Source organism: Odontesthes bonariensis, chromosome 9 (genome assembly GCF_027942865.1).
Source record: "Odontesthes bonariensis isolate fOdoBon6 chromosome 9, fOdoBon6.hap1, whole genome shotgun sequence".
Lineage (NCBI taxonomy): Eukaryota > Metazoa > Chordata > Actinopteri > Atheriniformes > Atherinopsidae > Odontesthes > Odontesthes bonariensis.
In genome coordinates, this window is record NC_134514.1 from 9866152 (window position 1) to 9888834 (window position 22683).

General features: G+C 40.6%; 1 protein-coding gene across 1 annotated transcript in view; it reads left to right on the plus strand.

The window, feature by feature from the left end:
* The window catches only part of LOC142388129 (cell adhesion molecule 2-like), a 216020-nt gene that overhangs the window by 2387 nt on the left and 190950 nt on the right, over nt 1-22683 (plus strand). The window lies entirely within an intron of this gene.

The following is a 22683-nucleotide window of genomic DNA, read 5'->3' on the forward strand; positions in this document are numbered from 1 at the left end:
GTGTCATTCTAAAGAGCCATCTGTTGGTAATAGATGGAACAAGGGTGTTGCTGTCCACCACAGAAGGTTATGCCAATAAATGTTGTCTCTTTGATTCACAGCTAAATAACAAATGTTTACAAGTATGTGTAGAAAGACAGAAACCAGGGACAACAACAGACAAAATATTATATATTAGCAGTTATCGATCTTAACTTCACAAGCTGCTTTCATCGAAGCAGAGTTTTTTCTTTGAGTTGTAGTGAATAGAAGAGATGTTTTCTACACATATTGATGTCCACAGTTCTTAAAGGAATTTCTGTTTCACAAGACAAAATGTTAGAATTACATCTGGCCTCATGTCCAAAGTGTGGTGAGAAGGTTCAGAAATGTGAAATAGTAACATTTTTCACTCTTTCTTGTTTTGTATAGGGCAGCATTCATGCGATAGGATACACACTTTTTATTCTTGGATTGATTAATATATAAGCCATGTGGTTTTTTTTTAGCCTTTTTTTTTTTAAACCCAACCCTGACCCTCACGACAAAGTCAAAAAGTCATAAGTTGTTGTATAATATTGAGTCAGAAGTGACAATGGCATAACATCCCCCCACTTCCTCATAAAATTGACCTGTAATTATTCATAAAAGTATTTGAAACAGCTGCATAATTTCACATTTTTGGCAATTACACATAACACAAAACCCTAGTATCTTGCAAATATGCACAGGAAAATAACATTCTTAAGTCTTAAAAACGCAGTACCATAATGTTTATGCAGGAATGACAGCTTTGCACAATGCAAAACACGGGCATGTTAAGATACTATCTTATATGTTGTTTGATCTTATCCTTAAAACAACCAAAAACGGCAAACTCTGAAGTACCTCCCCAACAAGTGGCAGGAGGGAAATATGACTCACATGAGAATTTCCACATCACAGCAGATGTCATTCTCAAAAGAAGCCACAAAGCATTAACAAGCAGACAGAAGACAGGGTTAATAAGTTCATTATAGGGCTGAAAAGCTCTCAAACAAGAGAGATACTAATAATAATTGTTATAATGAAAAAATAGGCTGAAATGAATTTACAAGAATAACATACACACATCTGGCTGTCACAACAACTTTATATCATATCACAGGTCTTCCCTTTATATTATGCGGTAAATGAAATAGACCCATGAAAATCAATGTCTTTTATCACCTTCATTGTATTTTGTTTGCCTTGAGAAGATGCAATAACAGTCACTGATATATTTGCTCAGTCAGAACCGACCTTAAAAATCACAGATTTATCGTTCATTTATTACATTATAAGGCAGAAATGTAACAGTTCCAACTTGTGATAACACTGCAGATTTCCCCTGAAGCCTTGCCTCTATTCCTCGAATCCTATTCACCCAGACTTCACCCTAATACATTATTGCTTTTCCCAAGATGGTTACAACACTGGGTAGTTTTAATGTATTCATCCCCTCAAACTGAGAAGACGTATGAAAATTAGATCCAAAAGATTCTTGGGTTTTTTGAGCATATCCTTCTTGTGCTACTAAAACTGTATGACCCACTGCAGTAGTTAGATAGCATCAGCGGTGCAACTGAAATGCCACTTCTGAGTGACTTAATAGAAACGGACAAAAACAACTTTCTCATTCAAGTAAAGTGACGCGGGTACACAGCCACGCTACACTGATATCTTCTGTAATAAGGAAAATATAATCAGTCATGAAACATTATAGTGCGTCCAAGCCGACAGAATTATCCTTCAGGGTGTTCAACCAATATGAGACGCCTCCAAGGCAGCTGCAAAAAGATAGAAAATGCATGATCCTTTTCACTGCTGTGCACATAAATAATGACAGTGAAGTTAACAAGTAAAGGAAAACGAGAGAACCCTCAAATTATTATTTTATTTTTTAAAAGGCGATAACCCATGAAAACGAAGAATTTACTCATGTTATTGGCAATTTATTGCTCATTATGACTTAATTACAGATACCTTAGCCTTACCTTTAGATCCACATTTAGATCGTCAAGTTATTTAACCCCCTGACAAAAGAAAGAAAAAGAAAAAACAGTCTGAATCTAAGTTTGCATCACTTAATTACTGTTAAGTGAATATATTTCTGGATGGGAAACATGACTACAGCATGTTTGGACTCATCACTGTTGGGGTTCTGGGAGCGGTGGTTCTTTTTCCTTCCACCAGGTGGTAGTCAGGAGCACGGTGGCTGAGGCTGGCATCTGACGAGGCACACCTGCAGTAACTTACCATCATCAAGGAGGAGCATTTAAGGAGATCGCTGTCAGTCCTTCGGCGCCTGATTGTTGCCATAAGTGGTACTTCAAGCCTGTGAAATACCTTTTCACAAACCCGTCGAGATACCTTGAAAACTTACTTGTTGTGCTTTTTGCTTCAAAGGTTTTCCTGTTTCCTGAAACCAAGCTTGGACCTTTGTATCCAGTACACAAACCTGAAGACTCTCCCAAGACCTGGACCTGATTAACTACTGGCAGCCTTGCTCTCCTTACTGCTCCCGATCGAACCCTGTCCGCTCTCCACCGTGCTCTAGAACACCCATCTGGATTCAAACCCTCAACCTCCAGAAACCCCTCAGTGTTTATCTGCCCCCCCAAGTGGATCCGCATCTAAGAAACTGTAAGTCTCCAGACATCTTCATCCTGCTCAGAAAACCTTCTCCAGACTCACCTATGTATCTGTTTCAGTCCCAGTTATTCCTGCAGCCGCTGTGGTGCCAACCCCTGACTGAATTCACTTCCTGGAAAGATCCACTCCATGAAAGACAATTTTCCTCACTTTGAAAATAAACACTTCAAACTATCTGGACTCTTGAGAGTTTCCTGCATTTGGGTCTGACAAACCAGAGAAAACCATGACAGAACAATCAGGCCATCCAGACCCAGCAGAGGCTCTCAATAGAACCTTAACAGAACAGCACCGACAAATTCAGTCGCATGACAATATGCTTCATGCTCTACACGATCACTGCAGAACTGTTGATCAACGTCTGGAACGACTAACCAGTTTGATTCAAAACTTGCAGCCTAACCAGTCAGCTTTACCAGCAGACGGCGCCTCTGCTCAACCATTCATTCCACCAGCTGTTCAACAAGTGGTTTCCTGTGACGTCACCTCTCCCAACCCGGAAAAGTTCTCTGGTGAGGTTAGTTGTGGTGGATTCCTTTTTCAATGCTCTCTTGTTTTTAATAGATCACCGCAGTCATTTCCGACCGAAGAGTCCAAGATCGCCCATATTTTGGGTCTTCTTTCTGGAGCAGCTTTAAAATGGGCCGAGGCTCGGTTTCAAAATCCGACCCGCTTCGGTTGCTCTTTTCAAGAGTTTATAGATGAGTTTAAACTCACCTTTTCCGAGGAATCAGACGAGACCTCAGTTTCCAGAAAATTATGGAACTTAAAACAAAGCTCCAAATCAGTGGCTGAATTCTCCGTAGAGTTTCGCACTCTTGCAGCAGCATCCGGCTGGGACACCCGAGCCCTAAAGACAGCCTTCTTCCAGTCGCTCAACGATTCTTTGAAGGACGAATTGACTGTCCTTGAGGAACCCAAGACACTAAATGATTTGATTTCCCTAACCACAAAAATGGATAATCGCCTACGTGAACGAAGGAAGCAGAGGGGCGAGAAACAGAATTTTGGACCAGCTAAGTTATCTTCCTTCTCCAAGACCACTAGTCCATTAGTTTCATCCCTTGGATCAGAACCCATGCAATTAGGTAGAACCCAATTAACTCCAGAAGAACGACAAAGACGAAGGAACTCAAATCTGTGTCTTTACTGTGGCGAAATTGGACATTACATTGCTTCATGCCCCATCCGCCCAAAAGAGAGGGCCCGTCAGTAGATATGGGGAACCTGACGGGCCAAAAATTCCCAACTTCATCTCCCCGCCTTACACTCCCGGCCGTCATCCAATTAGACAAAGACTCACTACATCTCACCGCCCTTATTGACTCTGGTTGCGAGCAGAATCTTATAGATAAGACTTTGGTGGAACAAGCTAGGATAGAAACTTTCAGACTCCCTACACATCTGAAAGTCTCAGCCCTAGATGGGAAAGAGTTACCCAGAATCACTCACCAAACCAGTCCAGCTAATTATTTCAGGTAATCATCATGAAATGATCTCCTTCTTCGTCTTTCCCACTTCTGATCCATCCATAATTCTAGGATTCAATTGGCTCCAAATGCATAATCCCCATCTTGATTGGGCTAGGTTAAGTATCCAATCATGGTCCACTAACTGTCTCTCTACCTGTTTGCAGTCAGCAGTTCCATCCAACCAGTCTCCGGCCGTCCAGGATGAGGTGGACCCCAGTAATTTGGCTTCCGTCCCAGAGGAATACCATGATCTAAGTCAAGTATTCAGTAAATACCGAGCCTTATCTCTTCCACCTCACAGGCCATAGGACTGCGCTGTTGATCTCCTCCCAGGAGCTCCACTACCCTCTAGCAGACTGTATAACATCTCACGCCCTGAACGTCAAGCTATGGAGAAATATATAAATGAATCACTAGCTGCTGGACTCATTCGACACTCATCCTCCCCACTAGGAGCCAGGTTTTTCTTTGTAAGTAAAAAAGATGGATCACTCAGACCATGCATAGACTATAGAGGACTAAATCTAATCACTGTTAAGAACAAATACCCATTACCTCTTGTCCTTAGCTTTTGAACACGTCCAAGGCGCAACCATTTTCACAAAACTTGACCTGCGAAATGCTTACCATCTCGTCCGTATCCGCCAAGGGGACGAATGGAAGACTGCCTTCAAGACTCCCCTTGGACACTTTGAGTACCAAGTTATGCCATTTGGCCTTTCTAATGCACCCGCCGTTTTCCAAGCCTTAGTCAATGATGTCCTCCGAGATTTCCTGAATGTTTTTGTATATCTAGATGATATACTTGTCTCCTCGAAGACCATGTCCGAATATCAGAACCACGTTCGCCAAGTTTTACAACGCCTGCTCGAAAATCGACTATACGCCAAAGCCGAGAAGTGTGAGTTCCACAAGTCCTCCGTCTCCTTCCTGGGTTACATTCTCGAGAGCGGACAGGTTCGATCAGACCCTGAAAAGATCAGAGCAGTCGTGGATTGGCCCGTCCCAGAGTCTCGTAAACAATTACAAAGGTTTCTTGGCTTTGCCAATTTCTATCGGCGATTCATCAAAAATTAGTCAAACCGTTGCCCACCTAACAGCACTAACCTCTACCAAAGTACCGTTCACTTGGACCACAGAAGCAAACTTGGCCTTCTCCACATTAAAACAAAAATTCACCCACGCACCCATCCTAATCCAACCCGACCCATTAAAACAGTTCGTTTTGGAGGTGGATGCTTCAGACACTGGAGTTGGGGCAGTCCTGTCCAACGATCAGACCCTGACGGAAAATTGCATCCATGTGCTTTTTTCTCTACCAAGTTGTCTTCTGCAGAAAAGAACTACGATGTGGGCGACCGCGAACTCCTAGCTATTAAATCAGCACTAGAGGAATGGCGTCATTGGCTGGAGGGTGCTGAACATCCCATTCTGGTCTGGACGGATCATAAAAACTTATCCTATCTTCAGTCAGCTAAATGTTTGAACTCACGTCAGTCCCGTTGGTCTTTGTTTTTCTCTCGTTTCAACTTTTCAATATCTTATCGCCCAGGATCAAAGAATACCAAACCTGATGCTCTGTCTCGTCAGTATTCTCTAGATGACTCCAACAAGGTTCCTGCTCCCATCCTTCCCCCTACTTGTACCATCGGTTATCTAACCTGGGAGATCGAAAACATTATACAGAAAGCACTCCAGTCTGAACCTGATCCCGGTAATGGCCCACCTAAGAGGCCCACCTTCTGCTGCCCGCTCTAAATTGATACACTGGTCTCATAGTTCCAAGTTCTCAGCTCACCCAGGCTCCAGTCGTACTATATCCCTCATCTCACGAAAATATTGGTGACCATCTTTACACAAGACGTCAAGGAGTACGTAGCGGCTTGCCCCGTGTGTGCTCACAAGCCTTCTCACCGTCCTCCAGCAGGTTTATTACAACCACTACCCATTCCCAAACGACCATGGTCTCACATCGCTGTCGATTTCATCACCGGACTTCCGTTATCCCAGAGCATGACCACTATTCTCATCATGATTGACCATTTCTCTAAAGCCTGTCACCTAATCTCCCTCAGGAAACTGCCATCTGCCTTCCAGACTGCCCAGCTCCTCATGAAACATGTATTCCGTCTTCATGGCATTCCTCAGGAAATCCTATCTGATCGAGGCCCACAGTTTATATCCCAGGTATGGAAACAGTTTTGTTTTGCTCTTGGTGCTAAATCTTCTCTCACTTCTGGTTACCATCCCCAGTCTATCGGACAATCCGAAAGAATGAATCAAGAGCTGGAGTCCACCCTTCGATGCCTTTCCCATAACAACCCGTCTGATTGGAACAAATACCTATCATGGGTAGAATATGCCCACAACTCGCATGTTTCCTCAGCTACCGGCCTATCACCGTTTGAAATCTCTATTGGATACCAACCGCCACTTTTCCCATCTGAAGAAAAGGACATTTCAGTAACCTCTGTGCATCATCACATCCGTCGCTGCAAAAATGTGTGGAAGAATACCATCACCACATTACAACGTACAACAGAATCGTCGCTTCGCTGACCGAAGACGAGTCCCAGCGCCTCACTATTCCCCGGGACAAAGGGTTTGGCTGTCCTCACGTGACATCCCTTTCAAGTCCGTTTCCAGGAAACTTGCCCCTCGCTATATTGGTCCTTATGAAATAGAATCAGTCATCAGTCTCGCTGCGGTTCGTCTCCGTTTGCCCCTTGCACTCCGTATCCATCTTTTCATGTTTCCCAAAATAAACCCGTCTAGACCAGTCCCCTTTGCCCTCCAGCCGAACCCCCTCCTCCCGTCCGGGTCTTTGAGGGGCACCCAGTGTATTCGGTCCGACGGATTGTGAACTCCCGTCGGCGGGGTCGGGGCTGGCAGTACCTCGTCGATTGGGAGGGTTACGGTCCTGAGGACCGTTCCTGGGTGCCCCGTTCATTCATTTGTGACCCCTCCTTAATTACCGACTATGAGGCTTCTCTTCCATCCACTTCGTCTGGGCCGCCAGGAGGCGGTCGTTGAGAGGAGGGTACTGTTGGGGTTCTGGGAGTGGTGGTTCTTTTTCCTTCCACCAGGTGGTATTCAGGAGCACGGTGGCTGAGGCTGGCATCTGACGAGGCACACCTGCAGTAACTTACCATCATCAAGGAGGAGCATTTAAGGAGATCGCTGTCAGTCCTTCGGCGCCTGATTGTTGCCATAAGTGGTACTTCAAGCCTGTGAAATACCTTTTCACAAACCCGTCGAGATACCTTGAAAACTTACTTGTTGTGCTTTTTGCTTCAAAGGTTTTCCTGTTTCCTGAAACCAAGCTTGGACCTTTGTATCCAGTACACAAACCTGAAGACTCTCCCAAGACCTGGACCTGATTAACTACTGGCAGCCTTGCTCTCCTTACTGCTCCCGATCGAACCCTGTCCGCTCTCCACCGTGCTCTGGAACACCCATCTGGATTCAAACCCTCAACCTCCAGAAACCCCTCAGTGTTTATCTGCCCCCCCAAGTGGATCCGCATCTAAGAAACTGTAAGTCTCCAAATATCTTCATCCTGCTCAGAAAACCTTCTCCACACTCACCTATGTATCTGTTTCAGTCCCAGTTATTCCTGCAGCCGCTGTGGTGCCAACCCCTGACTGAATTCACTTCCTGGAAAGATCCACTCCATGAAAGACAATTTTCCTCACTTTGAAAATAAACACTTCAAACTATCCGGACTCTTGAGAGTTTCCTGCATTTGGGTCTGACAAACCAGAGAAAACCATGACAATCACAGGTTTTCAAAGCTAAACACATCTCCAAACTCCAGCTGTTATACAGAAGGAGCTACTCTGCATTTTAGTTGATAGATGAATGGATAAATCAAGGAATAAATAAAACTACTGTAACACACCAGTCAAACTAAGCAAACGCACAAGGCCGGGGCTCTTTAATTATATTCATTCAACAACATAATTAGTATACATTTTCGGCATTTTAAATTGCTGCTGACTTGAGAGGCCGTGGAACTGAGTATTACCTAATTCCTCATCAGCCAATTATGTTCAGACTGTTTTGTGGTTTATTATCCATGAAAATCTAAAAGTAGGCACCACACATTTAATTTGACAGCGAGCCTGACAGAGTGGAATTAAACCAGGCCTTTTTTTTTTTTTTTTTTTGTTGCAACAAGTATAAGTGCAAATTAGGAAGGTGAAATATTTATAAAAAAAATTCCAAAAAATCTTTACTCGTACGATGGAGACATGAAATTAGATGTCAGGCCTCAGCGTGCTGAAGCAGTGCGCCCGATATAATTCTTTTAAAAGGTGGATAGCAGCCCTCCACAAATGCCACAAGTGAGAAGGTTAACACTGAGCAATAACAGGGACCAAAAGAATGGGAAAGGAGCTAATGAGAGGCGATAAGATTCTCACCAGCCTTCAGTTTCAAACACGGAGGTGCTGGTATCTCAGAAAAGACAAGAGACTGGCAGGAGGATAGACATCTTAAATGAGAGCCATTTAGAGAGGGAGGAAAATATATTGGTGTGTCAGGCAGAGCACAAAGCACACTCAGTTTCTGAATCTGTGAAGTGTTGCTTCGTGGAGTTTTCACTTTCTAGATGACGTCATGCTGTGATAGGCAAAGAGCGTTCTGAACAGTGGATGTGGGCCATGCAAAAGAAGTTAAAAATACTTTCGACATAAAGTGGTCTCCATTAACATCCCAGTTAGGATAAAAGGAGGTAAGCAGAACCTTTTGGCACACTCATGGTTTTTGGCATGGTTTTTTATTTATGAATTTCAGACTTGTCAGTCCCCTGAGAAGAAGTGAATTGTTAACACCTGACCTCACAATATAAAAGGTCAAATGGTTTAAATCAAGCAGAAGGGGCTCAGGGGACAGAGTCAAAGAAAGAGGGGCGAAGGGAAGTCATGCCTTCTTTCACAGAAACAAGGACACTATTGTCAAATAAGGTTAGAGGAAAAATAATTACACTGGTCTTTCACTTTCAAAGAAAACACTATTCCCATGAGTGCTGGGGTTATCGCGCACTATGAAACTTCCATTTTGTCACAATTCTCACACAATGTGTAATTAAATTGCAAAGTATAAAATATTTGAGTTGAGTCCATCTTCTTACATTGCAAAGAAAAAATGACAATTAATTAGATCAGATAGAGAAATCAGCATAACCCACATTTGGATTCAAAGCTGGTATTTGTATGTTGTTCAAAGCAGGCACCTATGTTTCCCCCAGACTTCCACGATCAAGCCATGAAAGGCAGAATGACGAGAAGAAGAAAACTCATTCACGCTTCACATCAGAGCAAGGCTAACAGGAGATCCTTTATGTTTTATCTAGATGCTGTTTTTCAGAACGTCATAAAAAGCATCAGGGGATAAACTGTGTAGAATATAGGAGAGACTTGAGTGATTTCTTCTTTAATACAAGCAACACAACGTGCTACAGAGGGATTCTGAAGTCCTCTGATCTTCTTAATTCAATACATGGAGTTGTGACTGAAACGTGATGATGAAATACATTTTTTTCATATTTCACATTATTCATCTTTGACTTTTACACACCTTTAAGGTTAAGATAGCAATCAGTAAACATTTGCATAAGATAATTACCTCGGGTGTCACAGTTTGGAGGTGGAGGCGAAGGAGGGCCCAGATGCAGACACGGGTCAGGAGCCAGGAGGAAACTTAAAGTCCGTTTATTTAAGAAGGAAATATCACAGCAGCGCTGGAGTACCACAAAAAACTCAACTCAACTAAGAGACTAACCAGAAAAAAAGACATGGATCATGAAATTGGGGGCATCGGGGTGTGGGGCAATATTGATGGGGCTGACGCATGTACACCCCAAAGATCTGAAAAGTCCCGTAGAGTGTCCAAAATCTGAAATGGCATATCCACTGATACAAAATGTAAGGCCAATTTATTCATCTCAGTAAATAAATAAATAAATAACATCTGGGCCAAAAGAAAATGTCAAAATTCCCATCTGTTTGATTATTTTCAGTGTATAACTGCTGCTGTTTGGACACCGCAGTAAGAAATTAGAAATATTAATGGAATATCTTCACAATTAAATAGTGACTCGTTTTATTTGTCTATTTATTGGAAAATATACAATATACAGCAATTACAGTCCAGAGCAAACTTCACAGGCCACTTTTTGGCAGATGAAACCAGCTGTGGGCTCAAAGCTGCACATATCCCAACAAAAGAAACAAAATTGGAGACTTAATTTGCATAATTTGTTTGCAACTTTCGACGGTATTTTCTGACTTTCCAAAATCCTAATTTAATGCTCTGAACTTAGCAAAGCCACAAGTATGAAACTGTCTCCAGAAGCAAAATGATGGATAAGCAACATTTTTTTCTAAACTTGCTTTATAATTTAGGAAAAATGTTATTATTGTGAATGAATAACACCCCCAATCTTACAAGTATTTGGGTTTTATTCAGAAAAAGAAAAAATCTGTGAACTATGAAAACCTGGTTATTTTTAAATGGAACAACACGGTTCAAATAGCATTTCTGTGTTTATTATAAATCTAATTTCAGATGACCTTTATGAAAGTTATATGCTTTTTATTACACAAAATAACTTTGTTAATTTATAAAAGTGTCTGGAGAGCCAAAATGAAACCGAAATAGACAAAATATAACAGATACAAAAAAGAAGGTAGGACCTAAAAAATAACCACGTGGGAGCCCACATCTGTAAGGAGGCTGATCAATTAGCTCAGATGGCAAAAAAAGAGCGAGAATGAATTTGATCAAATAAAAATGCAGGGAAATGTTATGGGAAATGTGTCAGATGAGCTGGCAGTTTGCTACATCACTGGTACAACCACAGCTTCAAGGTGGTCAGTTAAAATCGACTGATTTGCCTTTGTAAATAAGTCTAAAAAAAAACGACTCAAAATGGTGCAGAAAACAAAAGATAAATGTCTTTAAATCTTTTGAAGATAATTACAGTGCAATGAGAACAATTTTAATTTAATTTAATTGAAAAGTGGCCTGCCGTACATGTGATATGATTCGGCACGGGTTGATTTTAGATGAACTAACATGAAAAAGAATAAGTGTGGTCAGGAACCCGAACCCCACATTTTTAAGACTCGGGCCCCTTAATGCTGCTGCTGGCGCAGTGGTTAACCACATATGAGGTCTGCTCCTCTCAGCAGGACACACGAATTATGACAAGTCTTTCGTTATGTCACAAAAGAGAGTTTAGTAACCACCTATTCATGTTCATCTTTTGCTCTCATACTGTAAAGACCTCCTCCTGTGGCCTCTGCCTACCATTCAGATGTGTTCTCTGCTTGAAAGGGGTCCATTAAAAGAAGTTATGGTGCGATTAAGTCCATGAGCCTCAAGTTCAGATTTACAGAGGGTGACGCAGTTGTCATTCTCTCTTTGCCTTCTGCAACAATGAACGCACGCAAGGCCGGCCGTTTGAAAAATTTTTAAAGGGCCATCCTCCAGGTCATAAGAGGGGGGAATTAAATCATTCCTGGTGCCTGAGCTGCACGTTGTTTGCATTTTATAAATGGTTTACAAAAATAAGAGGCACAAACAAGTGTGTGGATCTTCTCTGGGATTTTAAATGAACCGCTTTTAGTGAAGCAGACGAGACAGCCGTGTTCAAGGAGAAAATATGTCACAGCAGGTATAATAAAGGCGCATAATTTTCAGGATGAAATGAAGCCGTAACATTTACAGCGGCCGTGTTTGTGTTCTGGTTTCAACGGTCAAAGAGATCCTAGGGATATATCATTTAATGCATATATTTAAGCAAAGTAGGTCATTTCTTTTGTGTTTAAATAAATTGAAAATATTTCTTTAATTCTATCTTTGTAGTTTGAAAATGACAAAAAAAAGGAAAGCAACCTGAAGTAAAAGTTCAAGCCCCTTTCGTGGCCAGTTCTTAGTCATAAAAATGTTTTTGTGCATGGATGGTTTGGATTGTCTTCAGTCCACCACTGTGCTGGGAACCGTAACACCCTTTTTTTCCCCTTAAAACATATATTTTTGCTCCACTGAACATTTCTCTTTGAAAGTTTTTCAACTTTTTCTGCTGTCCCTTGGTGCAACCTAAGGAATAGCTGCATGAAAATGATTTGTTCTCTTCTCATGGCCTTCTAATGCATTGTGGTTATTTTGTTTTTCTTTCAGAGTCAGAAAGCTGCTTAGATGAGTCTGCGGTTTCTGATCTCAGGGATAAGTTTTGTGGAGACGAAGCACGAACCATTAACAGGCTAACTGAGGTCTGAGACCGTGGTAAATAATATTCGGAGAACTTACATTTCTTAAGATGTCCAAACTTTTGCACGGTGCTCCTGTTTTTCACCTCAAACTTGTGCAAAACACAAAGAATAAACTAAATTCTCCTTAACTGATGAACAAAATCTAGCCTTTGACTTTATGCTTCTTAAAGCTGGGTTAATTCAACTCGTTCGCATGCCACTATAACAATAGATCTAGTAAAGGGATCAACGTGTAAAATGATCATGCAAGGCTTCAGTTTTGACGATTGCAACAATATTCTGACATTAAATGGCAAAATGAAAATCCGTTGATATGCCTTCACTCATCTTAATTTTTCTTTTTGGATGCCGTCCTTAAATGGACGCTTTGAATTACTCGTGAGACATGCTGGAGTGAGCAGGAGTTCTACATTTCAGGAAAAACAGCTTCTCTGAAGTGAAGCTACATGGCTCATATTTTGATGGCTATAAGCACGATGCATTTGCAGATCTATATACAGTGTGGATGGGTGTGCTTGAAAAGTCTTCACTTTTGTAGTGGCTTTGTACTCACAGTTGAATGGGTTAATTCATTCCGTCTGCTTTTCTTCTTTAATTTTGTTCTAAGCTGTTAGGACTGGAAATCTGTTCATTCTGAAACAGCCTGCTAGTTAAAGATCAAAGAAGCATCTGAGTGCATTTAATGTTACATTTGCATTTCATTATTATGCAGGTTGCATATTACTGCATTTGTGAATGTGGGCTCACATATTGACAGTATATCTATGTGCCTCATCATCAACGCACCTCATTCTATGGTTCAAATGAGCCAGAGGTTTGTTTCAACGGCTAGCTTTCATTCCTGAGTGGAGCTAGATACTTTTTAGAATATCACTAACTGTCACATGCTGTCACTGTCAGATGTGCAGACAGCGCTTGTCAATCACGTTGAGTCTGATCTGAGACAGCTGTCAATTCATAGTCAATCAAGTTATTTTGTAGACGTCGAAAAAAAACTTCTCTTAGAAATACACAAAGATCACCAAGTGATACGAAGCACTGCGATGCAGGAAATACCCTGAAGTTTGGTTTCTGTGGGTTGTGTTTTGTCAATGAAATCAACAGAACAACTGATTATTGATAAAGCAAGGCAAGGCAAGTTTATTTGTATAGCACAATTCAACAAGGCGATTCAAAGTGCTTTACAGATACATTAAAACAGTAGAAATAAAAAGCACGATTTAAATTTTAAACAAAAAAGAAAGAAATAAGAACAATCAAAATCAGGAGTTAAAATGTGATTAAGTTTTGAGCTTTATTCAAACGCAGCTGAAAATAGGTATGTCTTCAACCTGGACTTAAATACACTGAGTGTTTCAGCTGATCTGAGGCTTTCTGGGAGTTTGTTCCAGACATGTGGAGCATAGAATCTGAATGCAGCTTCTCCATGTCTGGTTCTGACTCTGGGAACTGATAAAAGACCGGATCCAGATGACCTGAGGGGTCTGGAAGGTTCATACTGGGTCAGGAGGTCACTGATGTATTTTGGTCCTAGACCATTCAGAGCTTTATAGAACAGCATCAGAACTTTAAAGTCTAAAGCAGGCGATGAAATTCTAAAACAATTATCATTGCTGTTGCATTGTTGCCAAGAATAAGTATCTCCAATGCAAAGAAATGTGAAGAAGACTTAAGAATTGTGCGTCTGCGTGTACATCTATGTCCATGCATGTTTTGTGCACCTTTGTGAGTCTCTGCTAGCAGCCCATAATGGCGATGACATTGTTCTACAGATGAGGTGAGAGCAGCCCATTATATGTCGGCCTGCTTATGCCTCCCTCTCAGTGCCCTGATGGGGCTCTTCTCATTGCAGACCTGTTTTGGAGTAATGCCACAGATGGTGATGAGCCAGTGTAATCCCCGTAGATTTCCATGGTTTATAAACAGCAAGACAAGCAGCAGGTCCCGCCGATCTGAACAAACACTTCTAAATCAGGAGGTGTTTATCATGGCTGTTTGGGGTGGAGGTTGTAATTATTGCAAACAAGAGCAAACATGCAAAGAGAAATGGATTTCACAGATCTAATTGATTGGGGGAAAGGCAGGAGATTTAGCTGCTGTAACCAGAAGCCCAACCACTCACCCACCCTCCTTGCCACAGCATTGTATGAGACTACTAGATTCATCATACTTTACAGTACCTGATTTATAGCACTCAAAGGGATGCAGGGTGCATTTCATTTCCAGGAGCTACATCTGTAAAAAAACTTTAGCACAGAGGGAAATTGCTCATTGCTATGTACCGCACAAAAAAAAAAGAGATTTTTGGCTCATAATATAGTCAAGACCATGAATCTTAGCCTTCAGAAAGGCTGGGTGTATCGAGATAATGAACTAACTAGTTGGTAAATGAGATGCTGCACACGCTGAAAGTAACATCAGTGTTTGCTTTTTGTCTGGCGAAAGGGTCACAGCACTTGATGTATTGCCTCACCCCTGCTTAGAATATGTATTTTCTTTTTCTTCCCAATTTTAACAGGCAACAATAGGAGGACAGAGAAATTGGTTGGATCCTTGACACATTGACATTTCATTTGGAGAAATCAGTCAAAACCAAACAACTAAAGGGGTGCATGATGTGTCAAATGAAACTCTCTAAATCAGAGGCTTTACAGCAACAGTTTAGAATAGCCATCAGGCGAATGAGATATATCAGAGCACTTCACAAATCACAGAAGAATTCATCAAACCGCTGATTGTAATACCTGGAAGAAATTTACATTATCTGCAAATCATTCAGTTTTTTAGTGCTTCATCGTGGAAAAAATGTGAGAAAAACACATTTTGAAAAATCTATATGATAGTCATACACATATATGTACATTAAATATATATATCACCGCATCACCGGTGTGTAGAACTAACAGGCATTATGTTAAGCATGATTTTGTTTTTGTGGTTCACCTTGTTTTACAGCGACTAGACAGTCATTTAAAATTAGCAGCACAGTTTGAGAAACAGCAGGTAGCGCCCCACACTAATAGACTCTGGAGGTGAATTAGCCATTAGCTGAAAAGGTTAATTCACCTCTAAACCAGATGTCTTTGATAAAGTGGAAAAAAGTGAAATTGTAAATGGAACACCGACAGAAGTGTTGAGAGATATATCAGATGTATTAAAGGGATTGTGCAACAGTGTCCTGTAAAATATAGATCTTTTTCAGCACATCTGACATATTTTGTGCTAAAACCACTGGCGTAGCCAGAAAAATGACATTGGGTGTGCACCAGCAAATACTGGGTGTGCCAAATTTATTTTCAATAGAGTGTTACACCTCCATAAACATTCAAAATAATGTATCTCTCGGGGTGGCGTAGTGGGTTCAGCAGGCACCCCATGTACAGAGGCTACAGTCCTCGCTGCAGCTGACCCCGGTTCGAGTCCCTCACCGGACTACTACTGCATGTCTACTTTACTGCATATCTTTCCCCTCTCTCTGCCATCTGCTTCCTGTCTCTCTCCAACTGTCCTGTCCATTAAAGACATAAGAAGCCCCCCAAAAATATATATATATATATAAAAAAAGAATGTATCTCTCAAATACAAAATTATTAACACAAAACATCCACACGTTGTGCGTGTTCTCATCAGTAAAAGTCAACAGTAGTTCACAGCAGGTCTAAACGTTCACACATGTGACTGCGCTCAAATAAATCAATAACAAAGTAATCAATAACACACTTTGTGTTCTCAAAAAAAAAACACCGCAAAAACATAGCACACACACACACACACACACACAAATATTCTGTGCCCAATGAGATGTACATAGTGAAATATAACACACTCATGCGCGTACTCATGCACTCTCACAGAGCCATAATAACGTATCCACATTACGCATGATCAACAAAGCTATTTAACCATTTGAACACAACTATTGGGCTTAGAGTAGGACACAACGATGTTGCTGCTTACCTGTGCGCACTGCGCAGCTCTCAATTTAAAGGGGAAGACGGCGTGGCTTGGCCTTGAACGCAATAATTATTTCATCAGAAATATCGCTACGCCAGGTTGGCAGGTGTCGCAACGCATCGTCCGACGGCAATTTTTTTGGGTGTGCCGCTTCTTTGGGTGGCACCGGCACATCCTGGCTACGCCATTGGCTAAAACACAAGTTTTATGGGGAAATTTATTCACCAGATGTGGGACAAAGACTATGTTTGTTTGTGACAATGTGGGATGCATCGAGGTAGTTTGAAATAACTTTAAAAAAAAATAAACATCTCTATTCTGCCCCTTAGTTTGTGTTTGCCATCTGGTTTATTTAAAAATGACTCAAGCAAACTTCACACAAACTTTACCAGACTCGCCTTGCACTGGTTTCACCCGGGGGTAGATAGTTTCCCAGTCTTTGTTGTAAATGTATTTTTTTTCTGACCATATCTCGTGCTGCATGCCGGTGCTGTTGGTGGGCGCGCCCTTACCTGCGTCCGCGTTCCCGTTTGATTGACGTGATCAAACAGCCCGCCCCGCCCCGCCCCCTGATGACAGGCCTCGCTGGTTTCTCCACACAGCCATCTGATAAATGCCAGATTATAAAACACGCAAACTGGAGTCTCACTGTCATTAACAACACGGGACAACGTCTCAATTTGCGGGACGTGTGAAAATGAATAATAGTGCGGGGACATCTGGTCACCCTACATGTATCTTGAAGATTAAGTTTTAGTTAACTCTTGACATTCTTACTGTGGTTGATGCCTGGAGGAGCAGGCATTGCTGACATTGCTGCTTCCTATGTCACCCTGGCATGACACATGTCAGATCTGCACACAAGCGTTCAGCACAACAACGGACTAATAACCCTGCTTTTGTGTGATGCTCCATTTGAGTGACTCAATTAAAAATTTGAACCACCGAAAACACGAGTACACTCTCAGATTCTGGTAAATTGTAAACATTCAAACATCAGTCGGCTCTTAAACTATCAGCGGGGTAGTTCACTTGACCAAAAACATAATTAAAAGACTGGATTCTCATGGAGCATCTCTTGGCCTGAATGTGCTTCCTTACATAGCATCACTTATTTATATCAGTTTATTTTACTTTGATGTTAGCAAAGCCTGTAATTGCGTGTACCTCAGTCATCATGTTTCCTTGATGAAATTTTCATTTTTGCATGAATTATGTATCAGTTATGCATAATGTAATGATGGAATTTTTTTCCCCCCACAAAATTTAAACTTTTAAAAGTTTATTTTCTTCTTTTTCAATGTCTTCTGGTGGTAACTTCTAAATATATAATGCGTATATTCAGCAAACTCAAGGAAAACCTTTTCAAAATACCAGAATAAAATGTGCAAATATCAACGATCAGCACGATACATTGTGAGCAAACCACAGTTAAATGTGTTGACCGCAGTATATTGCTGGATCAACATGGATCATTCTGTTTGGGTTGAGATGTTTTACAGCGGTCTTTCAGTTTGCAAAGAGTGTATTAGTAATTCCTTTAAGGCCTGAGGCGAGCAGTAGAGCTCTTAACACACCAGAGTGGACGCCAGCTGTCGGCTCAAGGATGAAGTGTGAGTGCAGAGGCCTGCAGAGGAACAGTTACAGTTTTGTGCCGTGAGAGGAACTAAGGTCAGGTTTTGAATTGGACTACAATCTTCTTTTCTGTGCAAACTCATATTCGACAGAAGGTGAATGTGTTTCCGGCAGAAACATAATTTAATGCTTAAATAACACTGAACTGACACAACATGATTCGATAATTATGAGAAACTCGATAATAGACGTTCAGAGTCATGGTGTTTTTTTTTTTTCCAAACCTTGACAGGAAACAGCACTTATTAGCACTGCTTGGACCATAATGCTTTGTAGAACAATAAAAACTGACACTTTTTAAAAATATTTGACTGCAGATGATTTTTCAGAGGCCAAAAGAAAAAGAAAAAAAAGACAGAGCACTGCAGGGATAAAAGTGGGTGTGTTTCCATTTTAGTTTGTATTATAAATCTTTCATGATTCAAATTCTGATTTAATCTTTGAATGATTATTTTACATTAAGTCTCATAATGTAAAGTCCAACAATAGATGTATTTATACAAACAAACAACATCTTCACACTCACCCCGTGTAAGTTGTCTCTCATTTCAAGCTTGGGCCCTCTGCCTGAGGGTTCTGGAGGTTCTGCTGATCTCAGTCTTTCGTTGTTTCTGGGATCTGTTGGAGCCACTCTCTCAGTTTTGGGGCCTTGAGTACCCCGATTACCACTAATACTAATGTTGCCTTCACTATCCTCATCTTTTTAACTTCCTCTCAGCCCATGGTATTTTTCTAGTTTCTTGTATTCCTTCTGTCTCTTTAAATTGCTACACATTTACTGCTGCCTTCTGTTGTTGTCCACCACCACAATGTCCAGTTATGTATCTATTATTGATGTATCAGGATCTTAGGCGTTGCATGTATACTGTACCTGTCTACAGATTTCACCTTCTACTGGACTGTCTCTGAGGCCTCTGTACAGTCTGCACATGGGGTTCTGTTTGATGTGGTCGAATTCATACACAAACTTATAAGGACATCTTATAAGGATATGTGTTCTGTTGTTTTTTTCAATCTGTCACACTTCAGACTTTTGTGTGTGTGTGTGTTTGTGTGTGTGTTTGAGAGAGAGAGAGAGGGGGGGGGGGGGGGTTGGTAAAGAGAGAGAATGATATGATATCAATACCAAGATTTACTCGGTAGGGAGAGGATGTAGAGGCAGAAGCTGGCACGTTCAAAAGATTGGCAGCAGGGAACAGATGGTCAGGAGGAGAAAGGATACATGACCAGGATGTGTAGTTATGCAAAGATAAGCAAAGGAAGTGCTGAGAGTGCTGATGAGCTCTGAGACACTGGCATCATAATTCTGTGTATAACACAGCTATCAAAGTTTGAAACTCTTGGTAACGTGTTATACGGCAAACAAAGTTGCACAATGCCTTCACAGCTTGGTACTTCTTGATGATGCTCTTTGTGTTTTCCTGCCAGATGTGGCATCTTTTTTCTTCTTTCTTGATTGACAGAGGTGTTTCGGCATCATATATTTTTAGACATAATACAACAACAGATTTGACAGATATAATCACAATATCAGGACAACTTAGGCCTTTGTTACAACAGGTTCATGTTGACCTCCTACTGTGGATCTGATTCAGTGATGTTGATGTTTGAATTGACACGTTATTTTCTTCCACAGAGATCAAAACTGTCATGACAGCAGCTGTATCGGAGCTTGAATCCTCAGATCTATGCAAATACTAAAACATTGTACTGCGTTTTTTTTTTCAGGTCAAAAGAACAAAATTAAACAACAGCAACATTGATGAGCATGTTAACAAAACTGAGACCTGGGCTTTCAAGCGTCTGCATTATTCTTGTGCAGTTCCATGACAAAACGATTCTGGCCCTGATAATCGGCAAGTAAAAAAATCCACCACGGGCAGCTAAATCCTGAAATCAGCCCATTTTCCATGCAGTGGTCTGTGAGAACACCAGCTGCCGTGGGCTATCATGGACGTGAGCCCATAACACAAAGCACTTCACTCTGCATAGGGCACTAGGTGTTGTTAGTACCGTCATGGATGGGAAGATGAAGAGCAGAGCTTGAATATGTGTCTGTGCTGGTCCCTCAGGGCTAGTGCGTGTCCTTGAAAACATCCTATATTTGTGAAGTTAAGACAGAAAGCCAGTATTGATTCCGTTATTACAGCTCTTCACTCCTGAAGCTGTGCAGTAATGAAACAGTAATTACCACACCGGGCAAAAGATGACTCATCTTTCAATAGAAGTCTCAGTAGAAAATAAGGTCTGTTGTGTCACCCTGTTTATTTAACATTTCACTTGCAATTAATGAGCCAGACTAAAGGTCAGACAAGTCCTTCTTTGGTGTGAGAAATACAAAGGTGCACTGTGGTACTGTGCCAGGTGTCCTTATACGCACGTCTGCATTAAACGGTGCTGAAAAGTTTTACACTTTCACAAGCAAAATTGTGGTATATTTCATGTCATTTAAAATCTGAGGGTGTGTTGGATAACAAGTCTTTAAGGTAATATTTGTAAACATTTATGCTCATCTGTTCAGCAAGAAAACGCTCACATTTTATTCTGTATCAAAATCCTCTTCAAGGTTTTGCCTTGCCTTGCAGTTTGAAGGGCTATATTTTCTCCACTCTCTTTGGGTAACTTTAGTTAAGTATAGTTTGAATGGAGAACATGGTCGACCTCGAGCTTCTTTCAGCTTCTCAAGTTAGCTGGATAACTTTTTCATACATAGAAAAGGTGCTTTTGTGGCAGCCTATGCTACTGATGTGAGAAAGTTACTCTGCAAAGTTATCATACATGTTAGCCGTTGTCTATAATTTGGTCCACCTGCAGCTTGAATTGCCTGTACCAAACTGACTTAAATTTCAGTTCAAATTTCAGAACACAGGTCGGTCTGGTTGAGTTGAAAATACAAATTAAATCACTAATAGTCTGACATATTGTGTGATGCCTCAAAACCAGAAACCTGCAGTATCATTGTATAAAGAACCACAGACAATCCACCGTATTTAAAACAAGTCTTCATTACTGATGTCTTTCCTCCATCGTATTGTGTTAACACACCAAAATGCTCCAGTTCAGCAAGCTGGAGAAAAGCTTCTGCTTTTATAGAGGTGCTCACATTTGAGTGCGTTTGATTAGCAGCACACGGGTGCCACTTGCTTACAAAGTCAGAATTAGAAAGACCACAAGAGCGAGTATAATCAAAAAGGCTAATCAAACAATAATAAGAGAATAAATCCTAATTACACTAATAGATAAAACTCCCAAGAACACGAAACCAAATAAACTAAGAATTGGCAAAACCAGAAAAAATACACAGACCATGAATAAAGACAGACCTGGCATATATAAGACAAATAATTACAAAATGTAGTACAGCATATCAAGTGTTGTTCATTTGAGTTTTAATTTGTTCTGACACATAAGCTCTAAGTTTTATAAGAGGATGTACTTACTTTTTCACAGTTATGTGTTGCAGGGATTTAAGAACATGTTAATTGCTATTAAGAGTGTAAAAAATATAAAGTAATAGAAAGAGCAAAGTTCAAGGAGCCATAGCCCTTAAAATAAATGTAACATTGAGTTGTTGGATAAAAAAATTAATTTTTAATTAGAAATTCAAGTCTCTATATTTTAGGCATTGCAGCTTGATAAGTATTTTGTTGCATGCTATTCTTTATTTGCTGTAAGTTAAATTCAGTCATGAGAAATTGTACATATAATTGTTTATATATAATATGTATATATATAATATGTATGCATACTGTATATATATGCATATGTGAAGGCTTTAATTCTAAAACAATTTCAGAGTTAATATTCTCTTAACTGTTATGTGCATGTGGAATAGCTGTGTAGTTTTTTGTTGACTCTTCGGCTTGTTGGCTGGACATCATGTATTAGGTTAAACAGGTGATGCGATCAGACAAATATATTTAACTTTTATTGGAAAACAGTAATCATGGCGTGGTATACAACCGCAGACAAGATATCTGAGCGATTACTTCTAATTCAACGATATATAAAGACATTTTCATAGAGTGCTACTTGCGGTGTCCTATGAATAAGGCCATAAACAGATGGAATTGTATTACCTCTCACCATCAATAGCAAATATTGCTCCTGAGAAAAAAGCAAGAAGAACATAACACTCTGAGCACACTTCAATTTCAGACTTTACAAAGCTTGAGAGAGCAGCCGTTATTTCCCAGTGGAATACTGACAGGAAAAAAATCATATATGTATCAGACTCATTGGATTATGAAACTCTATTTCTGTCCAAAATTTTAAATCTTTAAATCAGGATTTTGTGGGGCTGTGTAATATACTGCTTGACTTACCAAATGATCATTCCACCTCCTGATCCAGTGTTCAAAGGTTAATCATTTAAATAGAGCATTCACCACGTTCTCAGTCACTCAGGTCCATTCTGAAATGGATTTCACAGACTCTGTCTTTAAAGTTGTGTTTTGATCAGTGAGGAGGATTAAGAGCTCCCAGTAATGAGTTATTGCAAAATAATGAAAACCATCGTAACCTTGACTTTTGTCTCGCCTTTTGTTTTGGTTTCTTTTTTTGCACTTTGAAAAGGGTTGAATTTGAAATGATTTGAAGCTACTTTATTGTATTGTATCATAACAGGTAGTTGGGATTCTAGCCGGTGACCTTGTTAAATCTAACAGTGCACACAACTGGGCATTATAAAT